This window comes from Aethalodelphis obliquidens, unplaced genomic scaffold (assembly GCF_003676395.1).
Source record: "Aethalodelphis obliquidens isolate GAN/ISIS:26980383/991018 unplaced genomic scaffold, ASM367639v1 scaffold4, whole genome shotgun sequence".
NCBI lineage: Eukaryota > Metazoa > Chordata > Mammalia > Artiodactyla > Delphinidae > Aethalodelphis > Aethalodelphis obliquidens.
Genome location: NW_020837948.1, coordinates 18,488,621 through 18,500,476, shown reverse-complemented (window position 1 = coordinate 18,500,476; position 11,856 = coordinate 18,488,621). Strand labels below are relative to the sequence as shown.

The 11,856-nt window shown below is 39.5% G+C and overlaps 2 pseudogenes; both read left to right on the top strand.

The window, feature by feature from the left end:
- Nucleotides 1-3,994: 3,994 nt before the first annotated feature.
- LOC113613653 (ADP-ribosylation factor-like protein 1 pseudogene) lies at nt 3,995-4,601 on the top strand (annotated as a pseudogene).
- Nucleotides 4,602-10,892: 6,291 nt separating this feature from the next.
- LOC113613649 (diphosphoinositol polyphosphate phosphohydrolase 2 pseudogene) lies at nt 10,893-11,504 on the top strand (annotated as a pseudogene).
- The last annotated feature ends 352 nt before the right edge of the window (nt 11,505-11,856 follow it).

Sequence of the window (11,856 nt, the reverse complement as noted above, 5' to 3'; positions counted from 1 at the left end):
AGTGGAAGATTGGAAGGAGTTAAGGGCAGCTTCCTGGATTCTGGTGTAGGCCACTGGTAGAAGACAAATGATAGAAATTCAAGAAGATGGAGAAGCAGAGGATCAACAGGTTTCAGTAATCCCCAAGATTATGTTTCAAAACGCATGATATATGTTCAGCTTCAAAAGGGGAGGGCAAAAGTAGAAAAAAATTTAGACAGCACATAGGCAGAAAGCAACAAAATATAGGCACTAGAAGATGACTCCAGGTTGGATAATGCTATTCGTGGGTACCACTCTAGGTACATGCCAGAGCTTTCACTCAAGTGATGATATCCAAGGATCCAGGCCAGAAGATCTTTTTTATGTTGGTATAGGACTATTACTTGATAATAGACCTATTGCTATACTTTGATGTTAATGAGTTCAAATAGCAGGAAGATGGAAATAAGAAAGTGGGAGCTAGAAGACAGGGATAAGTGATCTGAGAATGAGAGAGTGAATTTTAAGATCTTAGAGTTGGAGCAATTTGGGGTTGTTTAAGAAGTGGCCTACAGGTGAAGGACATTGGAAATATAGGACATCAAAGAATGGCAAGTCTAGTGTATTGGGTAGGGCATTCTTATGGGGGGTTATGTTAACCAAAAGATAGAAACAGAGCAAAGAAATATTCATAAAGCTGGTGATACATAATTCCTCCTAGAATGGTCACTAGGGTAAGGGGAATGCAGTAAATTATGGTGAGGATAAAAAGAATAAGATACTCCATCCCACCCCTGCCTAAGAGAACTTTCTACAGTGCTGGAAACGCTCTCTATCTGCACTAAACAATATAATAGCCACCAGCCACATGTGATATGGAGCACTTGAAATATAACTAATTCAACTGAGCAACTGAAATTTTAATGCTATTTAATTTAATTTTAATTAAGTTTAAATAACCACATTAGGCTAGTGACCATCATATTGGACATTGCAGTTCCAGAGGTTTGGAACAATAGCGTACTGAAACCAGTAAGAGTGTGGTAGTATATTGCTGATCCTACCACCAAACTGGAGGTGGTGATATTGGTGGGGATATTAGTGAATGGGATCTTTTTTACATTTTATAATGAAAGGTGTCCAAGTTTGGAAGATCTGCCTAATTCTGTGAACAAATATTTTCCAAATAATCAATGCACAGTTATTCATGAGTAAAATATCAAAGTGCAAGACAGACCAGTGGATTTTAATGAAAAGGGGCAATAATAGTTCATCGACATGGTTGCATATTCCATATTACCACTAACCTGTAAGAGTTTACTATTACTTTCTGAGTTTTAGCATAATATCAAAGAACAACATTCTCAATTATATGAAAAGGATATTAGAATCATCTTCCCTTGTTCAATTATATATCTTTGTGAGGCAGGATTTTCTTTGCATACTTTAATCAAAACAACATTCTGCAACAGATTAAATGCAGAGCAGATATGAGAAGCCAGTAATGTTCTATTGTCAGACATTAAAGAGATTTGCAAAATTGTAAAACAATGATACTTTGATTTCTTTTTAATGTGGCTATTTTCTGTAAACATATTTTTATGTTAACAATGCAGTCAGTTTTTATTGTTATTTGTAAGTGAATTTCAAATATAAATTTCTGTTTCACATTTATAACACAAACATATTGATAAATATAACACAAATAAACAAAAGCTCTTTGGGGTCCTTACTTACTTTTAAGACCATAAAGGGGTCCTGAGATAAAAAATGTTTGAGAACCACTGATCAAGAAAAAAGTTATTGATTCTTCAGGACCTGGCTCAAATCTCAGTCTTAAAACCCCTTTTCTGTAGCTCCCCAGCCACTCACTCCCTGTTCTTTGTATAGCATTTGTATAAATGTTCCTTTGAATGTCTATATATTGTATGTGAGAGAGAGAGAGACAAAGACAGACACAGGCAGACAGACACATATACAGGTGGAATTAAGCGATAGCCCTTTGCATAAAGTGGAAACAATGGTACATTTATGGACAAAGACAAAGGAGTCAGCAAAAAAGGAAAAGAAAAATTAAAAGAAAAATACAGAACAATTACACAAAAGCATTTGTTAGATTTTAAGAATACTGGTTATGAGGAAGGACCAAAGTAAAAGAATTAACCTTAGAAAGGACTGCATTTTTCTATCTACAACTGCATTTTTCTATCTACATTGAGAGAGGTTAAAATTTAGTATTGGTGAAATGGAAACTAAGAATGATGAGAGATGTCATGTTGAATGACCTCATCTTGTCAAAAAAAGAGGAAATACCATCATCAACTGAAAGCTAAAAGGAGAGGAGAATTTGACCTCATGGCCATCGTGGCCATCTTGGCCACGAGGTAGTGCTAGGAAACAAACGGAGATGAATAGAAAGCCTCGCTGCACGTGAGAGGGGGTGTGGCCATGATTAGATAGCTCAGATGTTTATTAGAACCTCTCCAACCTTTCACTGACTTTCTCTTATACAACAGGGCAGAGAAAGCTACTTAGAGTCAAAGTAAAGTTCAGTGAAAAGGGAGCTAGTGAACAGCTTGGGCAGGCATGGAACTCTGTAATCAGGAGCTCCAGAGAGGTTTTGTTTGTTTGCGTTATTTGGCACATTTAATTGTATGTTAAGCATAAGGCCAATTATATGAATAACTTACTCTGGCACATAATTGGAGTATATTATAATTTTTGATGTCTGGATAATATTTAATTAAGAATAATGAGCAAGTTTACTAAATATGGCTCTAATTATAATTCTTTTGTGAGAATAAGGAGACCTTAGGGTAAAACATACCCTATGCCTTACTCTCAGAAAACACTATTTGAGACTAGCATCTTATGAAAAATTTTTATCAGCAATCACTTAAGTGGCATTGATGGGGGTACAGCAGTTTATATAAGGTATAGTCTTTTATAATAATTATAAACTGGATCTCATAAATAAATTACTATATTGTTTTGGCTTATTTGGAGAATTACCACTGTTTGGTTTCAATCTTGTTATCCAAAAAAGTGTTAACGTATAGATTTGTGTATTTCCACCATAAAAGAGTTTTGACTCCTCTTCTAATTAGCTGTTACATCCTCCAGTGAGCATGCCTTAATTTCCCAAGGCTAGCTAGATGCCTTTCTATTGGGTTCCCGTAACACACTATGCCAACCTCTCTCTTGGGATGTATCATGTGGTATCATAAGCACTCATTCGCTTGTCTGCATCTCTCAGATAAAAATTTCCTTAGGGCAAGATAGGTATTTTATTTGTTATATCATCCTCAGAGCCAGGCACAGTACCTGGCAAATACTATATAATATATATTTTAAATCAAATTGAACAAAAAAAAATAGGAAAAATGAAGTACTAAAACAAGTCACAATAGGTTTAATACAAGTTAATCTTTTCAAGCTAAATAAAGGGGCAAGATGACAGGGACAGATTTCAGCACTTATGTTTGCAGGTGCACACCTTGTGGCTCTTTCTTGGGTGGCTGCAGGAGATTTTGAATTAAGGATTACACAGACAGCCAATATATCTATGTTCTATTATTATTTAAGCACCTGGCGTTATATGTTTTCTAAAGCACACATTTTTACATAAATATTTGAAATATTTTGGGTCACCTTCATTCTAATTGGGAACTCTCTACTATCCAGAGAATGCATAAAACCTCAGTGAACTATCATGCACGTCTCTTTGGATATTTATTTAAATTAGAAAAATTATTCACCAGTTCTGTCTTAGAAACTTTCAGATATTTATAGGTAATTTTAAATGACCTTTTTGGATATAAAATACATGTAGTTAGCATTATTCAAAGGTTATAGAAGAATGTGCAGGCGGTGGCCCCTTGCTTCTGCCCGGCCAGGAGGTCTGACGTGGAAGCTGCTGGCTGGCCAAGCTTCCAAGGAAACCCCCTGGGAACCAGAGCCAGAGCCGGAGCCAGAGCGCAGGCCTAGGCGAGGGGAGGTGGCGACTTCGAGGCTCGATTAGGCTTCGCTTCCGAGGCTGGGGCCAGTCTCTGATGGTCGATGAGGGAGGACAGGCAGTTCATCATGGGTGGCTTTTTCTCAAGCATTTTTTCCAGTCTGTTTGGAACCCAGGAAATGAAGATTTTAATTTTGGGATTAGATGGAGCAGGAAAAACTACAATTTTGTACAGATTACAGGTTGGAGAAGTTGTTACTACGATTCCTACCGTTGGATTTAATGTTGAGACGGTAACATACAAGAACCTAAAATTCCAAGTCTGGGATTTAGGAGGACAGACAAGTATCAGGCCATACTGGAGATGTTGTTATTCAAACACAGATGCAGTCATTTATGTAGTAGACAGTTGTGATCGAGAGCAAATTGGCATTTCCAAATCAGACTTAGTTGCCATGTTGGAGGAAGAAGAGCTGAGAAAAGCCATTTTAGTGGTGTTTGCAAATAAGCAGGACATGGAACAGGCCATGACTCCCTCAGCGATGGCAAATTCACTTGGGTTACCTGCCTTGAAGGACTGAAAATGGCAAATATTCAAAACTTCAGCAACCAAAGACATTGGCCTTGATGAGGCAATGGAATGGTTAGTTGAAACATTAAAGAGCAGACAGTAATTCAGTCACTTCTGCTCCTCTGAAACGAAGACCACATCACATATCCCTTTGGAAATAGTTAAAGTGTGCTTCACACTACTAAATGTTAAAACTGTATGATTGTCAGCATATACCAAACTGACTGCAACATTTGTAATAAATATTAAAAATAAGTATTTGGTTGGAAAAAAAGAATGTACATAGTAAAGCCTCCTTCCTCCCTCCATTGCCCAGTCACATAGCTCTATACCCTCAAAGCAAACACTGAGGAAAATTTTATAGATCATTTGTAAAATGGGAAATTAGATAAAATGGCTTTAAATAAGTTCTTTTCTTCTCACATATTATTCTTATTGCATACACCTGGTCAAGGCTCTCTCACCTTTTAGATCTCATTTGAAAAGGGACAAACTTAAGAACCTTCCTGACTCTTCATTTTGGTTTAACTTTCTCTTGTTTTTGATCCCATAATATCAGATAATTTATCTTTTATAATATATATCATACCCACAATTTATTATACAATATCTATCTTTCCCACTGGACTATAATTTTTATACAAGATAGGAAAAGTATATCATATTCACAGGTATGCTCTTACCCTTAAACAGTGCCTTGCACAAGTTTGATACATAATGAAATCTTAGTGAATGAGTGTGAAATTAATGTGTGGGTTAATCTATGAGTCCAGTCCAAAAAACAGAAACCATACTAGGTCTTTTAAGCAGAGGGAATAAAATTCAGGGAATTGTTTACATGGATGATAGAAGAGCTGGTGAATCAATCAGGGATAATTAGGCAAACCAGAGATTAAAAACATCTAGGAGCATGACTAGCCTAGACAAGAAGGGACAGAAGGAAGAAGTAGTGATGGAACCACGGAATGCGTTTTGGGACTCAGTAGAGCATAGATCCTTCTGTCTCAGTGCAGAAAGAATTCAGCGAGCGGCAGAGTGACAGCTAAGGAACGAGTTCATTAGTATAGGACGCTTGTGAGAGATAGAACTGGCAGGCAAGGGAATGCCACCCTGAGAACTTAGTGGGCTACATTTTTACAATCAAAAGAAAAAGACCATCTTCTTCCTCATTTTTTTTTTCTTTTTTGCGGTACGCTGGCCTCTCACTGTTGTGGCCTCTCCCGTTACGGAGCACAGGCTCCCGATGCGCAGGCTCAGCGGCCATGGCTCACGGGCCCAGCCACTCCGCGGCATGTGGGATCTTCCCGGACCGGGGCACGAACCCGTGTCCCCTGCATCGGCAGGCAGACTCAACCACTGTGCCACCAGGGAAGCCCTTCTTCCTCATTTTGAGTAGATATCAAACTTCTATCTCTAGCTCCTCCTCCACATGGGGTGGGGGAGTTTTCTTTTTCCTACATGGTCGAACTGGGACTGTCATGGTACTATGGGGATGAGCAAAAAGGCAGTAACATATACTAAAATATAGTAAATCATTTCAGGTTTCAGTATAATGCCACCTTTCCCCTATATTCCTGCTCTTAGTACGTGCAGAAAAAGCCCCTTCTCAAGGATCATTAACTTACTGACTTCAATGGACAGGATGTGGACCGTTCCACCACTGTTTTATTGTTTTGGGGTATGTCTCATGCTTCTATCACGTAGTTTTGTTGCTAAGTAAGCCCACTTGGTTTTGTTGTTAAGCAGGCCTACTTTCTTGTGTAATCATTAATTTATGCGGTCTCCCATACTTTGGTCTCTACTTGTGATCCCTTAGTGGGATTAACTATTGAATATTTAATCACCTACTTTGTCCCTTTACTCTGTCCCTATCAGTGATACCAGATCTAGAAGTTGGGCTACTCAGAGAGCTAGAACTTTGGCTATCAGCAGTTGGATCTCAGAAGGAGGGGTTTTTGTTCTGCATGAGCTGAGAAGATGCAGACACAGCCAAAGATATTCCTGCAGAGTCTAAGAGAGGAAGAAATACTCTGGTTTCTCTATTGCTCTCACCTTCCCATTTTCACCATTGCTTAAACCTGTCCAGAATCCAGTTGGCAAGAGAGACCAGCTGGCAGGAAAATGGTGTTCCCTGTGATGTAGAACAGAGTGGGAGAAAGGGCAGGAAAAGGAAGAGCAGAGTAACAAATACTCAGTACCATTGACCCTATAAACCACCTGGCAGGCTCATTTCTTGGGGAGCCAGCCTGTGACCAGCAGAACACAAAATAATAATTCAGTGTAGATGAATTCAGTATAGATGTGTTTTCTGGTATTATTTTTTCAAGACAGTAAAGAGCAACATATTTCTTTGACAAAATGAAAGTATTATACAGGGTTTAAGTCAATGCATACTCATAAGATGCTACTGGGTTGGTATATAGGAAGATGTATATTGAGTAATTAGTAAAATGAATTGTGTCCATAGATAAAAAGAGAATCATGGTGAGAGTAATTAGTTCTGACATGTAGACTATGTAAGGCTGTTAGAAACACAAAGAATAGAATGGAAAAATTATTTTACATACTTTTGTGGGAAACATTTATAGCTTCTGGGACATAAAAATGTGTGATCATAAACGATCTTGTGTTTTTCTGACAGCAAATTTATGGTCCAAGTAATAGATTTCAACCATCAGAGAAAACATTCCAGACCATTTCTTTCTTTTTCTTTTTTTTCATTGTTTCATTATTGAAGAGCTGACAGGAAAATGAGAAAAACAATTAGTCAATTACATAAATATAGAAGGTTTTCAATAAATATACTCTATCTCTAGAATAAAGAAAATATTATTAGGTTATGGAGGATGTGGCCCAACTGTTGGTGAAAAAATTATGTGTTTGTGTGTCTGTAATATTGGTGGTGGAAGGAATCCAGGGAAAGAAGCAAAAAACACAGATGATGAGTTATTTCTGTCTCCTGGTGGAATCTCATGAAAAAAGTAATGCAAAAAAGTGAATTATTTGAACTTACACTATCCAGATAATCTAGTGGTATACCTTAAAGTTTCTGGACACTTGATGCAAGCTCATTAAGTAAATGATTGATTGAATATATGGAATAATACAGGTGGAAAATGTACTAGAATCCATAAAGTAAAATTTCCTCATTATACAGATGAAAAATTGAGACCAAGAAAGGACAGAAACTTTCAAGTTTGCAGATATATGACAGATGATAGAGTTCCTAAAGACTAGCAGTTAAGAATACTCACTTTGCAGTCGGTCACACTTGGGATTGATTTACAACTTTGTTACTTCTTGTGTGACTATATGCAATTAAGTTCTTTCTGCCTCAGTGTTCTCATCTGTTACAGTTGGTCCTCCACATCCACGATTCCTCATCCACGGATCTAATCAACCAAAGATCCAAAATATTCGAAAAACATTCCAGAAAGTTATAAAAAGCAAAACTTGAATTTGCCACATGCCAGCAACTACTTATCATACATAGCATTTACATTGTATTTACAGCTAATTACATAGCATTTACATTGTATTAGGTATTAAAAATAATCTAAAGATGATTTAAAGTATACGGGAGGATGTGTATAGGTTATATGCAAATACTATTCCATTTTATATGAGGGACTTGAGTATCTTTGGATTTTGGTATCCACAGATAAATAGTCCCCTGCAGATACCGAGGGATGACTGTAGTGTTAACTTTAGCTACATTTTCCCAAAGGACAGACACGTTCACGCTCGCCAGATGCGCTGGGAGAATTCCTTAGGGATGTGGTCAGCAACACTCCACCCTCTCAGTGAGAATCTGTCCAATGTGTCTCCTGAAGTCTTCCATTTTATAGAACTATTCCGAAGGCTGGAGGGGTCCAACAATATATAATTATACAAAAATATGCTGAAGATTGGTCTAAAAAATAGAATACTCTGGGTTGCTCAGGGAAGGGGTAGTAGGAGGGCAATTTCTAGGTCGGAAAGAAGGAAGGTGATTGCTACTAGGAAAAATTTTATGGAAAAGGGTAGGCGGGCGGATCCTATAGGGTCAAATCCGCATTCGGAGGCGCTTGTTTTTTATGCGTGTTTAGTTGAGGAAGTCAGAAGGTGATAAGTACGAGTAATGAGGCTAGTATTGTGTTTGTTCATAGGGTCAGCATTAGGTTTATTGTTCTTTTTCAGAGTGTACCGAAACTAGCTGATTGGAAGTCAGTTGTACTAATTAATACTGAAAAGACTATGAGCCTCGTCAATAAATAGATACGTAAAGAAATAGTCATACAGCATCTACAAAATGTCAGTATCAAGCAGCAGCTTCGAAGCCGAAGTGGTTGTTGGATGTGAAGTGGAATTTTAATTGGCGTAGGAAACAAACAACAAGGAAAATAGAACCAATAATTACGTGTAGTCCGTGGAATCCTGTGGCTACGAAGAAAGTTGATCCGTAGACTACTTCTGAGATCATAAATGGGGCTTTGTAATACTGTGATGCTTGTAGGAGTGTAAAATAAACACCGAGGGCGATTGTAATAAAGAGGGCTTGAAGTATGTGCTTACGATTTCCTTCTGTAAGGCTGTGATGGGCTCAGGTAATGGATACACCAGAGGCCAATAGCACGGAAGTGTTGAGGAGTAGTACTTCTAGGAGGTTTAAGGGGTGAATGCGTGTTGGTGGCCAGCACCTGCCTAATCCAGGGGTAGGAGCGAGGCTTGAGTGGTAGAAGGCTCAAAAAAAAGCCGGTAAAAATAGACTTCTGGGGCTTCCCTGGTGGCGCAGTGGTTGAGAGTCCGCCTGCCGATGCAGGGGACACGGGCTCGTGCCCTGGTCCGGGAAGATCCCACATGCCGCGGACCGGCTGGGCCCGTGAGCCATGGCCGCTGAGCCTGTGCATCCAGAGCCTGTGCTCCGCAAGGGGAGAGGCCCCAACAGTGAGAGGCCCGCGTACCAGAAAAAAAAAAAAAAAATAGACTTCTGATACGATAAATAAGATTATTCCATATGGAAGTCCCTTTTGGACGGTTGGTGTGTGGTGGCCTTGGAAAGTGCTTTCTCCAATGACGTCTTGTCATCACTGATATTGTTAGAATATTAGTTAGTAGGCCCAGTATTAGTAGAACTATTGAGTTGAGGTGGAATCATATGATTAGGCCTGATGTTATAAGAGCTGAAAGAGCTCCCAGAAGGGACCAAGGACTAAGATTTACTATGTGGTATGTGTGGGTTTGGTGGGTCATTATGTGTTGTCATGCAGGTATAAGCTTACTAAGAGGGTGAATACATAGGCTTGAATTATAGCGACAGTGAATTCGAGGATAGTGAGTAGGGCGAGAATGATGAATGTGATGAGAGCCATGAATGTGCTGGTGCTTATTAGCACTAGAGTTGTCTCTCTGATTAGATGTATTAGTAAGTGGCCTGCTGTAATACTGGCTGTTAGTCGCACAGCCAGTGCAACTGGTTGGATGAATAGACTGATAGTTTCGCTAATTACTAGCATAGGGATAAGGAGGCTGAGTGTGCCTTGTTGTAAGAAGTGGGCTAGGGATGCTTTTGTTTTATTACGGAAACCTGTAATGACGGCACTGGCTCATAGTGGGATGGCTGTTCCCACATTCATTAAGAGCTGTGTGGTGGGTGAAAATGAGCGGGGCAGTAGTCCGAGGAGATTGGTTGACCCAATAAATAGAATGCGTGATATTAGTATTAGTGATCAAGTTTGTCCTTTATGATTATGGATACCTATTATTTGTTTTGATATGAGTTGAATTAGCCATTGTTGAAGGGAAATTATGTGATTATTAATTAGTCTTTTTGATGTTGGAAATAAAATACTTGGGAATATAATGATCAGAATGACTATGGGGAAGCCTATTATTATTGGGGTTATGAAAGGGGCAAATAGATTTTCATCCATAATGTTTCTCAAGGGATAGGCTCTTTTTGCACTTTAGTGAGTGTTGATTTTGGGTTGGGGTAGTAGATGTGTTTTGAGATTTTTATTTGAAATATAAATAATGATAGAAATAGTAATAAATAATAGTAATATAGTAATAGTAATATTATTACTAGGACAGGTAAGGATAGTAGAAGCAATGCTGCTGTGGTTAGTACTTGTCATACGAATAGTGGTGTTTGGTACTGGGCTATAGCGGGTGGTTTTATGTTCATGATAGTAGTGACAAAATTAACAGCCCCGAGAATTGAGGATACGCCAGCTACATGTAGAGAAAAAATAGTAAGGTCAGCTGAAGCTTCTTCATGTGCTGAGTTGGGTGGGACCCGGCCTCGCTGCCTTTCCCCGCGCCGCCGCCTCGCTTTCTTGCGCCCGGACTCGCCCTCGCTCCCACTCCCCGGCGGGGTGGCGGCGGCGGCCGGAGCGGCAGAGGCAGTAAGAGCCCGCCTCTGTGATGAAGTTCAAGCCCTACCAGACGCGGACCTATGACCGCGAGGCTTCAAGAAGCGGGCTGTGTGCTTGTGCTTCCGGAGCGAGCAGGAGGACGAGGTGCTGTTGGTGAGCAGCAGTGGGTACCCAGACCAATGGATTGTCCCAGGAGAAGGAATGGAGCCCGAGGAGGAGCCTGGCGGTACTGCCGTGAGGGAGGTTTATGGAGAGGCTGGAATCAAAGGAAAATTGGGCAGACTCCTGGGCGTATTTGAGAACAAAGACCGAAAGCACAGACATATGTTTATGTTCTTACTGTCACTGAAATACTAGAAGCCTGGGAAGATTCTGTTAATACAGGAAGAAAGAGAGAGTGGTTCAAAGTAGAAGATGTCATCAAAGTTCTCCAGTGTCATAAGCCTTACATGTCGAGTATCTGGAAAAACTAAAGCTGGGTTGTTCTCCAGCCAATGGAAATTCCACAGTCCCTTCCCTTCCAGATAGCAACACTGTGTTTGTAACTGCTGCACAGACCTCTGGGCTGCAGTCTAGTGTGGGACAGAGAGAACTGGAAGGACCTCTTCCACCATGTGCAGTCTCATGGGCAGAGGCTTTATTATCCTTGGCAAACATCTGAATGACACTTGGAAACTGTCTGAATTTGCCTTGCAGGATTTTCAAACAATTTGCATAAACCGTCTGAATTTGCCATGCAGGATTTTCAAACAATTTGCATGTTTTTTTTCAGATGCTTTCAAATCTTCTTTAAAAAAAAAAAAAGTGCAAAATATTTTAACAAGCCAAAGCCATGTGGAATTTTTTTTAGATGCCTTAACTGTGCCCCCAGCCCACACACCTTGTTATTTTGGTTGGCATTTTCACAGCATTTTTTTCTCAGTTTTTTGTCCATTTGATGTCAGTCTGTGGTTTTTGTCAGATCAGCTCATTCATGGGTATATTTTCCCCTTAAATTGTTTTCTCATTCACAG